This window comes from Clupea harengus, chromosome 2 (assembly GCF_900700415.2).
Source record: "Clupea harengus chromosome 2, Ch_v2.0.2, whole genome shotgun sequence".
Taxonomy (NCBI): Eukaryota; Metazoa; Chordata; class Actinopteri; order Clupeiformes; family Clupeidae; genus Clupea; species Clupea harengus.
Window position 1 is genome coordinate 15,988,147 of NC_045153.1, and position 18,823 is coordinate 16,006,969.

The following is an 18,823-nucleotide window of genomic DNA, read 5'->3' on the forward strand; positions in this document are numbered from 1 at the left end:
ATGCAGTTATAATGAAATGACTAAGCTGCCCCCACATCTCTGGATAATGTGAAAGCCAAAGATTTACACTGGGTTGGGATCAGTGTAAATACAGCTTTACTTGAGGCCCAAGCAATGGTAGCTTGTTCCAAAAACAACGTCACAGTAGCTATGGTCACCTGCACAAACCTTCCTGCAGGACTGTCAAAGCATTTTTTTTAACTTTGAGACTATTTCATCCATCTGATCACTCTGCCAACCCTTTCAGATGACTGGAAATCTCCCACAGTCTCTTCAAAGTTAGAGGATGTCACTGTAAAATGTATGGAGCAAAAAAAACAAAAATGGTGCTTCCAGGTAAATGGCCCATGCAGCTCCGATGAAAGAGTGATCTGAAACTCTTCAGCCTTGCTGTTAGGTATGAGCATAATAATTTCAGGGGCATAGCTGTCACCTGCACCACACCACACAAAACATCAGAGCTCTTTGCATCCGCACGCTCCTGGCTCATCCATCATTTGGGTAAGTGAAACTCTGGGCAGACGCTCTGTTTCCCAAATTAAATTCTCCACAGTGGGTTGCATGGGAGGATGTTGTGTGTGTGTGTGTGTGTGTATGTGTTGGGGGGAGGGAAGAGTAATGTGTTGTTGGGAAGGACCTGAGACTGCTGCAATCAGGCAGGTGTCTAAGCTGCAGGTGATCTGTGAGTCCCCGGACAAGCAGCTATTTCACTTGGCCTGCTTGCCAGAGCTGCGTCGCTCCCAGACGAAGCGTAGGCCTCCCCGATCAATCCAGCACAGGGGCCTTTTTAAATAGATTTTTATCAGATGTGTCTGGTAAAGAGAGCTAATCCCCTGAAACTGCATTGTCAAGAACAACGCAAGTAGTGCTGCTATTCTTAAAGAGAAGAAACCACGACACAAAAAGGCGACATTATCAAATGTGAAGTCTATATCCTCAGTGATGTGAAGGCATTACAGCATATACTGTAATAAAAAAAACATTTAATCATCATCATCATTTCTCACGTTGACACAGTCTCGTAGAATTAATACACTTTTTCGGAAGATAGGCTTATGTGACCAACTCCGTCTTTCATAATACAGTTTCAGAGCAAATAGCTTTATACTGATTGGAAATGTGATAACATGTTATTATTCTGTAATTGAGGGGGGTCATTTCGATCTTGGGAAGAAAACATTCCAGTGCTAAAGTTTCAGATATTGATTCATTTTTATAATATAACAAACTCTGATCTCTGTGTGTAATAAAGTCTAATCTGATAGTGTAGCTTTACTCTGAGCTATGGCTCATATTATGCCAAGAGAACATGCCAGTGAATATTACTAAGACTGTAGCTTAGTGATAAGGTTTGCCATGTTAGTGAAGTTTCTTCTGCACCATTAAGGAACACAGTCATTAGGATCATAAACCAAACCGACACAGCGTGGAGCTGTGAGGATACAGAACATTAGAATAAATAAAAAAATACAAATAAACAACAAAATAAATACATGAAATAAACACACTTTTACATACACATACGTAAACACACTTCTACATACACATACATAAACACACTTCTACATACACATACATAAACACATTTCCACATACACATACATAAACACACTTCCACATACACATACATAAACACACTTCTAAATACACATACATAAACACACTTTTACATACACATACATAAACACACTTCTTTTTTTTCTATATATATAGTATATAATTGATTTATTGAAGGAATTGCACAATACAGGTTATCTCAAGCAGAACATTTTTCCTCCATGTTTTCATTCATTTAAAAAAAAAAAACACGAACAAGATTACCCCCACCCACCCTCCCCATACACCTCTTGGCAGTTAGTGTTCATAAAAACAAAAACATTTCTCTGTCATAAATATACATTCTCACAGCTATGCATCAATATTTTGCCAAAACATAGGCCCAAATGTCTATAACACATTACAGTAAGTGGCTCAAATATAGTAATTATTTACAATGTGTCAACCATTCTGTGAGGCGATCGAATATCGATAGGAAAAAAAAAAGGAGATAAATAAATAGGCAATGAATAGAAAGAAGAGTGGTTTATGAAAATAAATAAATAAACGGCTAGGATAGAGAGGGGGGAGGGTCACAGTTACAATTAGGGACACTCACCCAGTGGGCAACTCTTTCAGACTTTCAAAATACGACAGAAACGGTCCCCACTTGAAATAGAACCTTTCCACAGTGTACATTTTATCTTCTCCAGCTTTAGAAAAAACATTACATCTTCCAGCCAGACCGAAGCTGATGGGGGAGTAGAAGATTTCCAAACTAACAAAATTCTCCTACGGGCCACATAAACACACTTCTACATACACATACTTAAACACACTTCCACATACACATACATAAACACACTTCCACATACACATACATAAACTCATACACATGCAATCCTGCCTCCCGATATAGTTTTTGGTGGCCTACCCAGTTGAGCGTGAAATACATAACAGAGAGTTTCTCCATCGTTCTAAGAACGTGAGCTGGCGCAGAGACCTGGTTCCGGGGAGCTGCGGAGAGAGTTCTACTGGAGGCAGGCTGGAGAGCAGCTGTTCCCTCTGGGTTCCAAGCCATCAGCCGGGGTGGTCCAGATGGGGCCTCTCTACACCTTACAGAAATTCTTTAGTCTCACACACAGGGCCTTGGTTCTGACAATGTGACAAATGGATTTATTAATTTCCAACGGTCCAGATGATCTAATTAAATCGTTTATTTATCCATTTAATTATGGACTTGGCAGTTACACAAGAGTAGCTTCAAATTTGATCGTATTTTTTTTCCTCATTTACAGCATAATTTCCACTGAAATTGATTCATTTTAGGCATCATTTCTATAAACAGGCCTGGCAAAGAGGAGAGTGTTGGTCCTTTTTACACGGTGATGCACAATTAGTTTTAAAAAGCGCTTGTTTAGAGTGTATCAAGTAGTCACACCGCCTCCCACGAAATCGCTGTTTTTTCCCACGGCCCACAATCCCTCAACCCACTTAATCAGGCTCTTCAAGATGATTAATACCAGCCCTAAGTCACCCTCAGGCTCAGAATTCAACAGGATCTGGATGGATGATTTCTTACCTAATTACCACGGTTACCTTAGTAAGAGTGTTATGTGCATGCCCTCTTCTGTTTTTTTCTTCCCTGCGAGTCTAAGTATATGCATTCTCATCCATCTTCAAAACATCTAGAATTTCAAACCACCATGGGACTACAGAGCTCTGATTTCTAATTAATCATTCCACTGTGTCAGAGCTGTGTGGAGACAAACCCCTCATACAATACATGTACAGTCTATGGAGAAATCTCTTAGCTGTAAAGACGTCTTCAAATCATCTTTGGAAGATCTTTTCTTCTGATATTGCTTTACTGAGAATATGATATATACACTGTTCGTGGTAACATCTGTATGGTAGTATTGAAGACTTGAAGAGTAAATATTGAAGAGTAAATATTGCTATTGATTTCTAAGAAATGTTCAGTAACAAAAAAGATCACTAATGATTGCATGGGTGTTAAAGGGGGGTTCTGAAACACACTCTGACGCACTCACAAGCGGATATCACAACTTTTAAAAATCTGTAAATTTGTAAGATTTCACAAATTTTTCCCCTCATTTACAAACAAGGAGTCTATATGAGACACCTCTCTTTTATCACATCATGCCCCTGATATTGAATAAAACTATTACTATGCATGTGGAAAGAACCACACTAAAAAAAAGAGCAAATGATCATTTTCCAGAAAAAAGACAACTTATTTAAAGAATAATTTAGGGGTGGATGGTTAGACGGCTGTCTAATGGGAGTATTAGGTTATGAAATATTTATTGTTATCCATCTGTAAATGTGTACATAGCAAATAAGGACGGAGCCAAATTTGATTGAACACGATCTTCACGCACACAGCTTTTAAATCAATAATTCTAATTGTGCCCGCCGCCCAGTCATCAGGAGCGTGTGCGGTATTCATTTCCTCGTTCAGAAACTCCGGCCAGAAGTTTCCTGTGTAATGCAATGCTCACCGCACTCAGAGATACCCGCACCTAATAATCCCCACCAACACTAAGGCTTATGTTCCTATGAGGAGGGGAAATAGCCACTGATCCTCCCCCATACTCCCCCCTCACACCCCACTTAACCCTGATGCTCTCCCTCCAGGGAGGGCCCTCACTCCGGATAGGCATGCTTACACCAGACCTCACCAGATACGGTAATTGCTGCCACCGGCACAAGCTAGTATGCCTGAAAGGAATGGGACGAGGTGCTTGTTTGAGCCCCCCCCCCCCCCCCCCTCCTCCAGAAAAAAGCCCTAAAAGTTAAGTTCACATTAAAACCCTGGGGTGTGGCAAGGCTGTCTCGTCTCTCACCAAGGAGCCAGTGAAGCTCGACAGGTGACCTCGCGGGAGCCAATGAGACGAGGCGAGAACGAACGAGCGAGCATTGTGTGTCGTGGTGGGGACAGCCCCCGGCATGGCTGACTAAGAGACAGACTGACAGGACTGACAAAGACAAAGAGAGAGAGAGAGAGAGAGAGAGGGAGAGAAAGTGAGAGGAAAAGAGAGAGAGAAAGAGAGAGGCTGAGTCATCACCTCGACACGCCAACGGGCACAGATGGAGAGGCGCTAGGCACGTCGGCTACAGCTTCCCAGCTGCCACAGACGTGCCACCTGAGGAACAGAGGTAATAAGGGAGAGTGTGCAGGAGAATGAGGAGAAGAGCTACAACAGAGTTGCTCTCTGTCTGATGGGCTCTTGTGTCGCCAGAAGAGGCTTGAACGGAACAACACTGAATATTAGTTGTGCCGGAGCATTACACTCTGCTTGACAGCATGTACTCTCCTGGGAGGCATATGGCGACAAAAGAATCTCAGGGCTTTCAGCTGACTGTGTAGGGTTGAGTAGGATTCTGAGAGTATATATAAAATAGGAAGACACAAATTAAAAAGTTTGAACGATATTAATAAAACTGTAGTAGTTGAACAGTAGTTCGGTACACACAGCTGCACAGATAAAATCATGTCAGTGAGGGGTCTAGCTCCTGCTCAATAATTGCGTTAATTGGGTTTTTTCTTGTCCTTTTTTGATGAAGCTATTTTCTTACTTAACCCAAAATGCAATCCTTACCTTCCTTATAAAACACCATACTGCTCTATTTCTTCCTTTTGTGGACAGCTGTGTTGCCTTAACCTAAATGCCATGGAGCACTGCTCTAACAGAAGCATTGCAAAAGAGCAGACACTGGCTGAAAAGACAGTTTAGTTTCATAAAGTCCATAAAAGCTGTGAATTCAGATCGGTGAAATAACTCACCCCTTCAACAAATCACAAACTTTATGGCAGCATTATTAAATGTGATACTAAAAATAACTAAAACAAATCATTACTCATTTCTGTAGGTATAAAGAAACAAAACACTAATATTGCAGAGTGTAATAAATATTCAGGTTATGCGTTTGGCTCTTAATGGTATATATCCTCTGGTTCTTTCCACATGGGTCAGGGGCAGCGGACTACATTCACCTGTCCCTGCGGAGTCCATGTTGTCTGTGATGGATAGCCAGTGGGAGATCCGGTTGAACTGAGAAGACAGGGGTTCACATATCACCATACATCTTTCACTGCAAACACGATGAATATTCATACCACAGCAGGACTACACTCAACACTGACAGCGCAGCTCAAAATGGAGATCTCCTGCTGCTCAAAAACATTTGCTGAGTTTCCTTGCTTTTCCTAATTCGAGTAGAAGTGTAAGGAGTGTTTTACTGTCTTCAACTTACCTGCTTTCAACTTTCGTGTGATTTCAGGCAACTGCGGCTTAAGATGCGGGATGAAATCAGCAAGAGGCAGTACTGTAAGAGACCTCAACACTGCGGCCAACCAGTGAGCAGTGCTATCATTCTCAGGGCCTGCATCGAGGGCAGCCACCTAGAGTAAATTGTGTGTTAATCTCACGACATTGAATAAAGCTTTTTTGTGATGTGCTCTGCCAAGAGAGTGAGAACATAATGCATGAAAAGAAAGTGAAGGTGCGAGTTAGGGTTCTGAATCATTTATGCCTATATATCACACTTGCTTTGACACAGCAGGTCCAAGGAAACACCTGTAAATAATTAACATATCGTACAGCAGTTCCTGTTGTATTCAGATGGAGGAGCCTCTAAGTGCAGAATGCTCATGAATTATGATAGGTTACACAGCAACTGATGCGGGATTGCTTTAAATCAAGCTATTGCAACTGTCAACAATCAAGGACATATTTTTAGATTTAAATGATTTATAATTGGTGGACAAGTTCAATGTCATTGCATCTAAATACATTTCTGAAGAGACATACGTAGGTGTTTGTAGATGTCAGAGAGATGTCTTTGCGTATTTTTGCTTTTCTGATTGAAACATGTTTTGCTGTGTTTTCCTCCACCAGAGGGGGTAAAGGCATCTTCACGTGCTTTGATAGCCTGTATGAGTGATTCAGCCACCCCCATACTCATTTATTTGCACATGGTTGAAATAACAAACTACACGAACTGTAACAGATCACTTGGCCATGTGTTTTTGCTGTCTTACGCATTATTATTTCAACATTATTATATTTTCCTGTGGGGGTGGTAAGTCACCAACACCATCTTCACTATCATCTCTGTCATCATTATCAGTCACCATCATTAAACTCATTTAAAATGGTGGGTCTGTCATATCTTCTGGAAATGGATGAGAGCAACTGACACCTGCTGTTAATGGGTTTCACTGCAACAAAGGGACTTTGTCAGTACATTACAGAGCCCACCCCTGGCTCACCCCTGGTTCTACATCATGGCTATTACACATGGCAGTACATAGTAGCCTGACAACACATGGCATTGTTTCACAAGGGAAAGATGACTTGTCCGTCAAATTGTATACTGCCTCCAGCATTGAAGGGGTTTGCGTTGACAGTTGTTCAATACAGCCATCATATGCCCTGTCAAAGGACGTGTGGCGGGGTGGTGTGTTATATGACACCAGCCTGCATGAGTGGCTTGTATGCTGAAGGCACTCTAGCCGCTAAGGTTAGAGAAACAGGCAAGGCCACTGGAATCATTAATAAATAGACATGCGAGTAGTCCCGTACTCACAGTTTTCAAAACACAAAGACAAAACAGATGGTGGTTTACAGGGCTCACGCAGGAGGGCACGGAAATAGCCAGGTTCAACAGGAGGGAAGCACATTATTTCTCCTGTTTTTGTGTTTTGTTTTGTTTTTGAGGCTTGGCACAGGCCCTGATGAAGGTTAGCTTCCCCCCCTACAAGGACGCCGTTCCACTGAAGAGATCCAAGCGTTTGTTTAATGGTCTCTTTGCTACTGTTTGGCATCTCATCGTTTCAAAGCCAAAAGGAGAAAAAGAAGGTAAAGCCTTTCAAAGTTTTGTATCTTCAGTCGAATCCAGATTTGAAGTGCTCCACTAATCTTGCCCTCTGATGTATTGCACAGTAAGCTCCCATTTTGAGGGAGATTTGTCATAATACCGGCCTCTGCTAGATTTATTTCCGTGTTTTCGAGGGGTCCTTTGTCTTGATCTTATCTCACCCTTAGCACTCTCCATTATTTCCATATGTGTGTGTGCACTCTTAGACAAACACACAATTGCATTGATCTTAGACAAATTAGCACATATATTTCCCATAAAAGGGAATGCATTGTGTGTTCAGGAGGTCACAACAAATATGTGACTGTGATGTATCATGAACATTTTAATGGTTGAATCACAGGCTGACACTCACTGGTGTCGTGTTTATTTGATTTGTTATTCATGGTGCCCACTAGGACCTATCAATGTGTGTTATTTAGAAGACCGGTAATGTCATTCTTTTCCATTTTTACTTCCTTCCCTGAAAAAAAAAACATTAACGGGGATGCAAAGATTTTAAGATGTTATGCTTTTCAAATACAACTCAGACAGTGACCCCCAAGTATGACCTCAAAGGTAATTAAAAAGGTATTACAGATTATATTAATTCTGACACTGACACAGGGTGGAGTTTCTTTCTTTTTTTCAGTAGTTTTTATTTGGTACGTAATAGTTTGGTATGGATCTCCTATTCTTCAAGAGATCACTATAACACTCTTAGTTCTGCTGTGAACTCCAGACATTCCAGTTTATGTTTTTGATGAGAATATGGCAGTTTTATTATGATAATTAGGAGTTCACTGGCACGGCATGGGCCATTTACAAATCATCATATTGAACAAAGTCCAGTTGTAATCTTAGGAATTAGAAGAGATTTGACCAGTTTTGTTATGATTTTAACCAATTTGCTTCATATGGGAAAAATCTGGGAGTTTAGCTCCTCTCCATTTACAGTTCAGTGGAGCTCTTACCATTAGGTATGTTTAAATTCCAAACAGATGGACCATGAAACCGTTGATAAAAACTAATACAAATCAATGAACTATCCTTTAACCTGAAGTGACAGCTTTTGCTATCAGTCTCAACTTCAATAACCTGTTTTTTTAGTTTTTTTTTAATAGCAATATGATTAAATAGTATTTGTTAAAATAAGGTTATTTCAGCCTTAAAGGTAATTATACGGAATGCACACATTTGGGAATTCAATACAGTAGCAAAATCATTATATTATAAAAGATCCCTCTAATCCTGTAAAGTGTGCCTTCAGCATCTATCTAGACAGGCTGCCTGGCTAATTTCAGTCAAGATATCCAATAGGCCTACTGCAAGTCAATGAGCTAATCTAGTCTTTCTACGCTCCATTAAGAAATTGCTCATCCATGCTTGCTGCAGCACTATCTGTTGACTCATAAGAATGGTGCCAGTTTTGCTGAACATTTCAACTATTAAATCCCTTTGTATAATACACTCTGAATAGAGCCGTTGGTCTGAAAGTATCAGTCAAAAGTCCAGCATGCGGCAAAATTTCATCGCTCTGTAAAAAAAGGGCTGAATGAAACGCATGACACAGTGGAACACTTGTTATGGCTGCGCATATGCAGCTGACATTTGTCAAACACAAAAAAAGAAAAAGGATCTTAAGTACTGATCTGATATATTGTGATCTAAATATAGACCCAAGGAGTGTTATCATAAACATGTAACACAAGAATAAAGAAGATCTGCTGAAACCGCAAATCCAAAGGGCACAGACGAGAAGTCAGAATCCACGACTTAAATGCAACCAAAAACCCTCTGCAGCTCAAGAGAGAAACAAGCACACATGACTATGAGGTTTAAATAGAACACATAGGAAACAGTGGACTTAACATTTGAATGATCAAACACATGTGAGCACCATTAGTAATAGGCCAAATCAATAAAGATTAGACCAAAAACCAGAAGAGCGTAACTGCAAGCGGAGGAATCCGCTGTGACATTGTGATGAGGGGGAGCAGTGGTGTGAGTGGTGCACAGGGGTTTGGGTTAATATATCGGAACAAAACAGGATGTGTTCACCTCTGTTTGTATGAACACCCTCTCCTGTTAAATTAGATTTATAAAATAATGAAACTGTAAATGAATGTGAAACTATAAAACTTCAATATTGAGAGGTGTAAATTCTAAAAGTAATCTAAAGCGAGAGAAGAACCAATAAAATGCATAATCAATACAAGTATAGATTATCAATGTAGAATGTATTGGAGCATATACGTAAATGTGGAGGCTCATAGAAAATTCCATGGTGTCACTTAATTACAGATGAAATCCAAACCTTGAAACCTGAATTAATACTGTTAAACAAGAGAAAGAGAAAGAGAAAGAAAGTATGCTAACAAGATCATTAAGATCGCACGGAAGAACCAGAATCAGGTGTCAAAACAAGGTGCGACAGCTCAAGAGGTCAAAAATACAGCAGCGAATGTGTGATTTACAGATGCTGATGAGAAACAAACAAGAGCAGGTTAATTAAGGGATGACATGAGAAAAAAGAGCAAGGGCACTGCCACACACTAGCCTAGACAATAAATGAACAAAGCATCAACAACTGCTGGCTGCCTATTTTTGTTAATATTGGCCAATAATGTTCTTTTTTTATACAATATTAGAGAGGATGTTTATCCTATTGAAACACAGCTCATAGCTAGCTGACATGCGACATTCCACTATAACCTGTCAACCTTTATTCTCATGGAAAGGTTACCCCACTAGCGCGCCATTTGGCTCAACTTCATCAAGGGCGCCTTTATGGGATGCTGGACCTGAAAGGAGCCTAATAAGCACGAGGGCTCTATGGTTCTGCTTCCATCACCTTACTTACGACACTCTCCTGACACCTGCTAACCCATCTGAGCCTCTGCTTAGCCATTGTGGGCTACATGACCTTCTTCCTCTGCGCTCTCTTGACCTCATCTTCCTGTCTTCATCTTAGCCCCCCACGTCTTCTACCTGCTCCCTGTGCACAACAGTATCAGTGATGGTGCTGCTGCTTCAGCGGGTCCTGCAACAAACATGACATTGGGCAGCACAGTCTGGCTGGTTTTGTCTGCTTTTTCTAGCACCTTGCTTGCACTTCGTTCATCCATTTTGTCACACCATTTTTTTTCCGATACTGAGCCAGAGATGTTTAAAATGCTTCTTTTCTTACTCTCACTGTGCTCTCTCACTCGAGAGGTTCCCTGACACATGATTTAGTCTCTCCAGCCCACCAGCACACCATAATAGGTTTAGTGGTTTTTATCCAACTTACCTGGCAGGCACTGGCTTTTACACTCCATTAACTACTCACCACATAGGCACACTGTGGTGTTGGTGTCCTCATATTGTCACGCCGCAATCTTTGCTTTTTCCCTCCACAGCTCGCCTCATCTTATTCACCAGTGTGGTGCTAGCATTGTTTTTTTTCCGACTAGCTATGTCTGAGAGCATAACAATGGCAGTGTGACGTTTTCCTTTTTCCTAAAGCTTAAGATTTATGTGATAGTCTGAATTGCCTCAATCAGACCATCTTTCCACTGTAGCATCATTCTCCAGCCAGCCAATAGCACCTTCCTACCCGAGAGCCCTGCAAGATACATTAAAAAACATCCTGTGCTGATGTTGAGGCAAATGCAAATTCTAATGCAGATGCTGCCTTGAGACTAAAAGCAACATGGTCATAAAATATGTTCCACATCCAGGACATCACAGACTTCAAAGAATTAACAGCTATGGGCACCAAATGACTAATGATTTGCACCAAAAAGACAGGACAGTTGCAGTTCACTAGACTATTTTTGTAAACATTTGACATTTGAACTCTTGAGTGCAACTGTTTCCTTCAAAGCATTTGCAAGCTTTGCTTTGAAACTGAAAAACATCAAAGAGAGCTGAGATGGATGGAAAGAGACATGCTGGAGCAATAATGGCTTGCAATTTTGCACAATACACCCATTACTTTTTTTACAATGTTGTAGAAAACATAAACCGAGATTTTCACAACAAATTCCCATCTGAATATGTTATTCTATAACAAATATATAATATTCTACTTACTTAGTATTTAATAGAGCCATTTTAGTCATTGTAATGTTAATGCCAACATAAATTTCACATTTCACATAACATGTTCTGCTCACTTCATTTCACATGTATATTCCCAGTAACACTGAGATCAAATAAACTGCATGTATGCTCTCAAATCGGTTCTAGACAGCTTGCGAATTAAGCCACTCCAACATGCACAACATTGCGCAAAACTTGGAGTAATTAGCCCCTCTGAGTAAATATACCCCACACTGTTTTCTTGTCTCCACCTCTGTTCACATCCTGTTATTTTCTCCTTGAATGTGATGCTGTCTGATTATGTTCTCGTGGTGCAGTTTTGGCACACACTCTCCTCCTGCAGGAGTGCACCCTTCCTTCCCCTGTCAGGATCTCCACTTCTCTTCGGCAAGACACCCGGCTCTCCGCTCCAGACCGCAAAGTTCAATTACCCAAGGCAGCCTCTTTTTCACAATCACTCACTTGGACTGTCAGGCCCCGAGGAGAATGACTTCTAATGACTTTGAAAGCCTTGGGTGTGTAATCAATAAGTCACTAGACACCCCCTCCAACCACCCTTTCCCAACCCAGGGTCCCTTCACTGGCCTGTGCCAGAAGACACTGCCTCTGTAGAGTACGAATGAGGACCACCACGTGCATGCATACAATGTTAATACGGTGTGTTGTTTCCTGTGCATATTTGATGAAATAGAACAGCTCTGTCTAGACAGATATTAAATATATTTGTTGGTCTGTTTCTCCATTATACTGATGTACAAATGAGTTGAATGTTGAAATTGGCAAGTAACAGTCATGACGTGTAATATGTTCTAAAATTGGTTTTAGTAAACAATTTATTTCTTTTCACAAAAGGAATTAAGTTGAACACATAATTTCTCTCAGACGAACAGGCAACTGAGGGAAGATATGGTGCAGTCTTCCTCTGAGTCTTTTCCCTGTCAGTTTTCATTTCTTTCAAGGGAGAGAGAATGGGCTCTGTGTGTGTCCATCATCCGTGTTTTCCAGTAGCACCATTCTGACCAGTTTGGCGCTGTCTATCTTTGGCTGACATTAGCTGACAGCCTTTTCACCTCTTTAAGGGTCATCTGATCTCGCCACCTCCGACTGTGCTTGTGTGATGGACAGCCTGTCGATGTGATCCAGGAAGGAATTACTGGGGGAATCTGATAATTATGGCACCTGACAAAAATCTATGATTCTCAGCCAGGGTCTTGTTTCCTCTAATTGTTTTGAACTGTACGAACTCAATTGATCACTTTTACAGAAATCAAACTCCAAGTAATGATAAGATTTTAATTGCAATTTAATACTAGATGTCTGTCATAATATTGTTCAAAATTAAAACAAGTTGTTGTTCTCAACTTATATTGCAAGTGATTGAATAAACAGCTAATTACATGTATCATTACCTTTTTTAATAGCATTCCAATTAACCAATATTTTGTTAAATGTGGCTTGACAGAGCAAATCATCATCATTGTGCTACTACACTGCTAGAGCAAAACTACACTGATAAAATCAGGAAGTATTCTAAAGAATCCGATGAACCGTATGATCCCACTGTAATATATTTAACATGATACGACCAGCCAGTTGATACCATTAATACACTGTACTGTATATCACTGTAGGAAAGGACATTACATGCCACTCCAGCTGACGTCTGTCAAGGTGCACGGACCAAGCGACCTCAACTACGCTGTAGTCACACAAAATGTCCGGCACGCGGGTGTTAATTACAATTGATACATCTGCTGAGCCCGGTTTTGGCAGCGCTCTCGTTCTGCATACCAAAAAACAGCGCACTGTGAGGTCATGGGAAATGATGGAGCAGCAGAAATGTCTGCACCCAGAGGATGCGGAGTGCCACCTGGCAGATCTGTCATCGTCCAAACTGCTGAGACCGTGCATGTTGCCAATAACCAGGGGACAATGTGCAGTGTCCAATATTCACAATGTTAGCGGAGATGTCCTTTCCTATTAGCGGGGAGCCAGATGATGATAAGCCGGAGTCTGTTGGAGAGAAAAGGCCTGTCAAAGTGAGCCTCTCGACTAACTCTCCAACAAACGTGCCAAAGGCGTCACTGGCGATGTCAGCTGTACTTCTTCTACAGTCCCAATGTCCGACCTCCTCTTTTTCCTCCAGTATTTAGTGTTTTAGATTCATCTAACTTTGTTTTTCAGAACAACTACCATGTCAAGGACAAGGAGGAGAAAAACATACCCGGAGGTTCTTAAAACAACAAAAAAAGGTGCCCTCACATCATTATGATTTCCGTTGAACCTTGGTGGTCTTTTGACTAACTCCAGTCAGCTATGAGAGGTCACCCTGCTTCAAGTGGCTCGCTGGCCCAGCAAAGGAGAGCGAAGATGAATCTAACAATATGGGCTGCAGCATCCAAGGTCTTACAATTGCTGACCCCAACATATGTACCCCCCTCGGGGAATAACAACCTCCGTTACACGAGTCTGTTCCTGGGCATTGAGCATGCTTCCCCAGCCCCCCACTCCCCACCGTCTAGGCTCTGGATCACCTCAGGAGACATCCGAGTGGGGCGTGTGGGGGGCGAGGGGGGTTTGCTGGATGACCTCGAGGGGGAACAGCACCAGCTGCTTAAGTGTCACTAGCAAAGTCTTATTCCTCCAATTTGCCTTGTTCTCGACGATAAGCTCGGAAAAGAGACACGAAATACAGAAACTAAAGCAGTGCGAGCAGTTTTCAAGATCAATGTCTGCTAATAGCCCTGCAAGAGATGGATTTACACTTGCCAACTATCCAAGGTGGAGGTCAATTCTGGCTCAAGTGTATTGAGGTAATGAAAAACCTATAAGCCTGAGAAATTGAGATCCCAGTATGCTGAAGCAATTGCCGTTGATTGGATAATTAATAGCAAATGACAGAAACAGCTGAATTTGAGATTTACTTGCATTGATCCACAGAGTCTATCCTCCACTCCTGCAGTCTTCTCACTGTAAATGAGATCAACAATTGATGGCCCCTTTGAAAAGATCCTTTATGATTTGCTCATGGAAAGTCTCAATAAGATGTGTGGGGAGATGCTTCATGGCAAATGTAGTTTTATCATAAATTATAATTCTGGACATGTAATGACAATACACAGCTTTTTTCCACCTGTACCAATGTTCTCAGCCCAAATGGGATCTAGGGAACCTAAAGTCACGCTGTTGCTAATGGCCGACAGCCTGAAGTATGTAGCAATATCTCTTGAATTCCAACTTCGTGTTTCAGACAGTGATTGACAGAAAATATCGCACCTCAATTAGAGCAGCCCACTTCCCTGGAGTGCTGCTCTTTCTATCCCTGGAAGCACAAGTGCAGTTGCCTGGAATATGGAATGCCACTTACACATCTCAATGTCTCCGTTTGGATGGGTGGAAGAATCTCACTTACTCTACTGCGGGTTCTTTCCCTTGCTCCCAGTCTCCCTCTCCTCCTTTCTCTCTCTCTCTCCCTTTCCTTCTTTCTCTCTCCCTCTCCCCCCCTCTCTCTCTCTCTCCCTATCCTTCTCTCTCTCTCTCTCCCTATCCTTATCTCTCTCTCTCTCTCCCTCCCTATCCTTCTCTCTCTCTCTCCCTATCCTTCTCTCTCTCTCTCCCTATCCTTCTCTCTCTCTCTCTCTCTCCCTCCCTATCCTTCTCTCTCTCTCCCTATCCTTCTCTCTCTCTCTCTCTCCCTATCCTTCTCTCTCTCTCTCTCTCTCTCTCCCTCCCTATCCTTCTCTCTCTCTCTCTCTCCCTATCCTTCTCTCTCTCTCTCTCTCTGTCAGTTAATTAAGCTAAGCTCAGTGATTAGACATCATACTGTTCTAGGCATGTTTTAATTAATTTATATGTGGAAATCAGCTTTTTAAATAGAAAACAGGTTTAATTAGTGGCTCACTTTTTTCAATCTGTGTCTACAGAATAATATTTGATATCTAATTACAGTAATATCTTAGTCAGTAGAGTTTCTATTAATACGCCAAAGTGCAATGTGATGCAAAGACCTATGAATAATTTAGGAATCCTGAGATATTGAGATGATAATTAGGGTTCAAACTGCCACTTGGCATGTAAAACATCTACTAAAAGCTCATAGGTAATAAAGACGATTGGCTTCAACTGTTGCGCATTCATTTCAACCAGCTTGGATTAATTGTGTAGATCCTGCACAAGACACATTTGCCAGCTGGTATAATAATGTCAATGCCATTTTCTTCTGTTATTTATTTATTTTTAAATCATGCAAAGGCAACTGTTACAAAGCTGTCAGCCCTCTCCTAAGTGGGTTTATTGTAATAAATAGATAAATAAATAATTTCCCCTGTTGTCATGTAACCAACTGTGACACTAAGTGCCAAAAAGTCAGAAATATATAAATCCAACAGATTTTACATTCCGGTAGGAAATATTTTTACAATATCAACCTGAAGCAATAGTTTTAAGAGAAATATGGTGCTGACTATTCTAAACCCTACTGCTAACAGACAGAGTGGGGTGGGCAGGTGGGGCTCCTGCAACATATTAATTTTCACCCACAGAAAAGTGAACTTGCATTGCAATTAGAAAAAGAAGAGTAACTATTCATTTTCATTACTAGTCTTATGATATATGATGCCTCTTAATGATGCTGGGAGTGTCGGCACACATTCATGTGATAATGAAAATGGTGTGATGGTACTGTCGAGAGCCCATTTTGGAATAATAACATGCATGAACAGAGCCTTTAGAGACAGAGAGAGAGAGAGGTAAGGTAGAGAGAGAAAAACAAAACACAGATAAAAAACATTTTTTGTCAAAGAACTGTCCCTGAGTAATTCACTCAGTTTGCATGTGAGGAAGGTTGTGAGACAAAGCTTACAAAGTTTACAAAGGCAAATCAAATTCAGGGATGTTTTTTCCTCCTCTTGGGCTGGTTCAACCGCAGTCTGCACTAGCCGCAGTTACTCTTGTTTACACTGCACCAGTGGGTTGGAATACCCCCATCTGGGAAGCAGCTGTGAATAAGAATGTCCTGAGGAAGTGTTGAATATGTTGGGTCTCCCTGGACTCTGCCCAGCTGTAAGGCCCAACTGTTCCCCCCCCCCCTCCCCCTGTTCTCCTTGGTGGGGAATTGAAGGAGGTTGCTGTACAGTAACCATGCCCGTCATTCCCTCAAGGCGAGCCCACATCGCATCAAGAACAGAGGAAGAAGTAGAGGAAGAGAATGGGGATGAAGTGGAGAGGGTTTAGACGACGGTGCGGAAGGCGCTGCTCCGAAATAAGGATCAAAACAATTACGCTCCACACTCACTACACTCTCAACATGTCATCACACACTGAGGTGGAGAGGGTTGAGATGATGGTGCGGAAGGCGCTGTTCCGAAATAAGGATCAAAACAATTACGCTCCACACTCACTATACACTCTACATGTCATCACACACATACACACACTGAGGTGGAGAGGGCTGAGACGATGGTGCGGAAGGCGCTGCTCCGAAATAAGGATCAAAATTATTACACTCCACACTCACTACATTCTCAACATGTCATCACAAGCAAACACACTCATATCCTGCTGGCTGAGGACAGAGTCCATTTCCCCTATTTAATGAGACACATCCAATCATGTCGCTCAGCGGTGGAGATGATGTAGTGATCCAGGCTATGGGATCATTTAACTACTAGTGCTACACAGACATCACAAGCATCATTATGCATCCAATGTTAAATTAATATTCCTGGTGACATGTAAAAACATGTAATCTCAAGCAGAGAGTCCTGATGCTGTCTGAAGCCTGAAACATGGCAACATCTTCATGCAAGCAAAGGGTTATCATCAGTTTGGTTTGTCAGAAAACATCGTCATTATTTATATCATGCATTGTCATTTGTTGGAGATGCTGAACTAATTCACTATTTTATTGTACCTAATTACATGTGGTTGATTTCTATTCATGATCTCCTGTTTGACAAGCTAGGATAAAAACCCAAACACAGTATAGGCAGCTTGGTGGCTACACTGAGATAATGCTTTCATAAGATAACTCAAACAATCAGTGAACTAAACAGTCTCCCCTTCATGAAATAACTGGAGGCTGATTTCTTATTTGTTCAAATAAAAACACAACCTTGTGTAAGAAAGCCAACTGCTCATTCTCGATGAGCGTCGGTGGACGGTAAAACAGACTTATGAATTAGACCTCAGTGATTACCCCTCTTTATGACTGAGTCAGTGCTCTTTAATTTCCTAACGCTGTAATAGTTCAGCGGCGTGGGCATGACCCTGAACTGAATGTGCTGATGTACAGAGGCTAAAAGCTGTCATTTCTCATTGAACCTCATTGACTACGTCGTGTCAGGTTGTGTTTTCTAATTGACGTCACTGCTTTGCTGGGTAACCCTGGAAAGTTTTGCCGGTGTACTTCAAGCAACTTCATCAACTTCCCCGGTTAACTTTCAACAGTTGCATCTCAGGGGACAGTGAGCATGAGCAGATCCATCTGTGGAGTGAACACCCCTACCTGTGTGCCAGTGTACAATGCTGCACAACATCTGGATCCCCAGGTCCCCTTCCGTCAAACAGCAGGGGACCAGATGCTTATGCGAGGGGAAAATAGCACTTTGAACACATGATCAATTTTTAAGACCTGAACAAAGTGACAAAGGTAAAAGAAGGGGGAAAAGTTATTTTGTCAACTTGGGTTTCTTATGAGTTTCACAGACTTTCATCGTTACAAGTGTCATACAAATGCACACTACAGTGCCGTATGTCTCTATAAGAGTGTCGTGTTCATGTGTATGTTTTTCTTAACGTGAGGTATAAATATCTAAAAAGTACAACAAATGCTGTTCAACAGTTTTCTCATGTTCATGAACTCTTTAGGATTTCATCTCCTTGAAAAACCAAGGACATCTGCAAGTTTCAGTTACAACATGTTGAGTGCTAAATGTGCTAAACTGAGTTTCATATGTATCCCTATGTGTCATACAGTCACTTTACATAGCCACCTTCCTTTCATGTGTATAGGATGTCTGGTGGTGGATTAACATAAGAACAGAATATATGGAGATGGATTAACATGTTTACACTGTCATTGTGGTACTTCAAGGTAATGCACAGATGTTGAATGTGCTTCTCGTAATAGTAATTCTCCAGGCAAAGACGGATTAACAGATGACATGTGGCCAAAGCGTTTAGTGTAGTGTTATGCAACCCTTTCATGCCTACAGTCCACATTAGTGGGCAGTTCGCTGAACTTATCATAATGAAGCTCTCCAAATCACTTATGGGCAGTATCAGTTGGCCTATAGCAGTATTGTTACTGTAGTTA